Genomic DNA, 3,215 nt, shown 5'->3' with positions numbered 1-3,215 from the left:
AAATGACAGAAATGGAGGAAAGCAAACTACTGTATATAGAGTTTAAAACTATGGTTATAAGGTTTTTCAAGAATTTTCTAGAAACTGCCAATAAATTTAGTGAGACCCTTGATAACTCTAGTGAGACCCTCGAGGTTATAAAAAAGGACCAACTAGAAATTAAGCATACACTAACTGAAATAAAGAATATTATACAGAGATCCAACAGCAGACTAGAGGATCACAAGAATCAAGTCAAAGATTTGAAATACGAAGAAGCAAAAAACAACCAACTGGAAAGCCAAAAAGAAAAAAGAATCCAAAAATATGAAGATAGTGTAAGGAGCCTCTGGGACAACTTCAAGTGTACCAACATCTGAATTATGGAGGTGCCAGAAAAAGAGAGAGAGCAAGATATTGAAAACCTATTTGAAGAAATAATGACAGAAAACTTCCCCTACCTGGTGAAAGAAATAGACTTACAAGTCCAGGAAGCGCAGAGAACCCCAAACAAAAGGAGTCCAAGAGGACCACACCAAGACACATCATAATTAAAATGCCAAGAGCAAAAGACAAAGAGAGAATCTTAAAAGCAGCAAGAGAAAAACAGTCAGTTACCTACAAGGGAGTACCCATAGGACTGTCAGCTGATTTCTCAACAGAAACTATTCAGGCCAGAAGGGAGTGGCAAGAAATATTCAAAGTCATGAATAGCAAGAACCTACAACCAAGATTACTTTACCCAGCAAAGCTATCATTCAGAATTGAAGGTCAGATAAAGAGCTTCACAGATAAGAAAAAGCTAAAGGAGTTCATCACCACCAAACCAGTATTATATGAAATGCTGAAAGGTATCCTTTAAGAAGAGGAAGAAGAAGAAAAAGGTAAAGATACAAATTATGAACAACAAATACACATCTATCAACAAGTGAATCTAAAAATCAAGTGAATAAATAATCTGATGAACAGAATAAACTGTTGAATATAATAGAATCAGGGGCATAGAAAGGGAGTGGACTGACAATTCTCGGGAGGGGGAAGGGGTGTGGGGGGTGTGGGAGAGACTGGAAAAAAATCGTACACCTATGGATGAGGACAGTGGCTGGGGGGGGACGGGTAAGGGCAGAGGGTGGGGTGGGAACTGGGTAGAGGGGAGCTATGGGGGAAAAAAAGAGGAACAACTGTAGTAATCTGAACAATAAAGATTTAATTTAAAAAAATTAAGAAGAAAAAAAATATGTATGCATTAAGATTCACTATTTGTGCTGTGATGTTCTATGGATTTGGGCAAATGCACGGTGTCATGTGTCCACTACTATAGTAGCATACAGAATAGTTTCACCAATCTAAAATATTCTCCTATGCTTCACCATATTCAACTCTCCAAAACCCTTAAACCTCTGGCAATCAGTAAACTGTTTTATTTCTCTGTTGTTTGCTTTTTTCAGAATTTTATATAAATGGATCATATAGACTTTTCATACTACATTCTTTCACTTAGCAATTTGCATTTGTGCATATTACTTCTTTAAGACTTGATATTTAATTGCTGGATCATATGGTACAACTACGTTTTTGTCTATAAGAAATTACTAAACTGCCCCAGCTGGTTTGGCTCAATGGATAGAGCGTGGCCTGCGGACTGAAGGGTCCCAGGTTCGATTCCAGTCAAGGGCACATGCCTGGGTTACCGGCTCGATCCCCAGTGGGGGGCATGCAGAAGGTGGCCAATCCGTGATTCTCTCTCATCATTGATGTTTCTATCTCTCTTTCCCTCTCCCTTCCTCTCTGAAGTCACTAAAAACATATTTTTTAAAAAAATTACTAAACTATCTTTCAAAGTAGCTGTACTTATTTTGCATTCCCTTTACAAATAAATGAGATTCATTCCTGATACTTTCTATCCTTACCAGCAATTAATATTATACATATATTTTATTTTAGTAATTCTAATAGATGGTTTGTTATGAACTGAATGTTTATTTTCCCACAAAATTCAAATGTTGAAAGCCAATGTAATGCTATTAGGAGGAGGGGACTTTGGGTAGTAATTAGGTCATGAAGGTTACTTCAATCTTTGAAACTGGTGACTGGGGCATCATCAGTCTTTTAGATCTCCCAATTCAGTCACTATAAAAAGGTTTTTTTTGGTTGCTTCAACACACATCACCTTAATTAGTAGCTGCCATGAATGGAATTATTGCCCTTATAAGAAGAAACAGGAGAGTGTGCTTCCCCTCCCTCTGCCCTCTGCTCTTACCAGTGAAGGTGAAACAAGAAGATGATCACCTGAAAACCAGGAAGCAAACCGTTCACCAGACAATGAATTTGCCAATTGTCTTGATCTTGCTTTGTTGACAAGCCTCCAGAACTGTGAGAAATAAATGTTGTTTACATTATGCAGTTTATGATAATTTGTTATAGCAGCCCAAACTAAGACAGTTAGTGATATCTCATTGTCATTTTAATTTGCAATTCCCTAATGACAAATTATGTTGAGCATATTTTCATACACTTATTTGTCATCTGTATATTTTCTTTGGTGAGGTGTGTGCTCAAAGCTTTATCCCATTTTTCAAATGGTTTGTTTATTTTCTTATTGTTGAATTTTAAGAGTTCTTTATATATTCTGTATACAAATAATTATGTAGATATGTATTTACAAATATTTTCTTCTAATCTATAGCTTGTCTTTTCATTCCTCTTAGCAATGTCTTTTACACAGCAAAAGTTCAGTTTTAACAACACCAAATCATGCTTTTGGTGTTGTTTCTAAAAACTCATTCACAGCCCTGGCCAGATGGCTCAGTTGGTTGGTGTGACCACCAGTACACCAAAAGGTTTCAGTTCATTTCCGGTCAAGGCACATACCTAAGTTGTAGCTTCGATCCTCTTTCGGGGTGCGTTGGGAGGCACATCTCTCTCTCTCTCTCTCTCACTCCATAAAAAACATATCCTCAGGTGAGGATTAAAAAATTAAAAAATAAATAAAAAACTGATTCATCTAGCTCAAATCCTCCAAAAATTCACTAGGTACCAATAAAAATAAAAAAGACAGCGAATGACTGCAGCAATCTTGAGAAAGAAGAACAAAGTTGGAGGAATCATAATACCAGATACCAAATTATACTACAAAGCCACCATAATCAAAATAGCCAGTTACTGGCACAAGAATAGGCATATAGATCAATGGAATAGAAAGAGACCCCAGAAATAGACCTAAGCCATTATGCTCA

The sequence above is a fragment of the Myotis lucifugus genome, unplaced genomic scaffold (assembly GCF_000147115.1).
Source record: "Myotis lucifugus unplaced genomic scaffold, Myoluc2.0 scaffold_244, whole genome shotgun sequence".
NCBI lineage: Eukaryota > Metazoa > Chordata > Mammalia > Chiroptera > Vespertilionidae > Myotis > Myotis lucifugus.
This window is presented reverse-complemented; position numbering follows the sequence as displayed.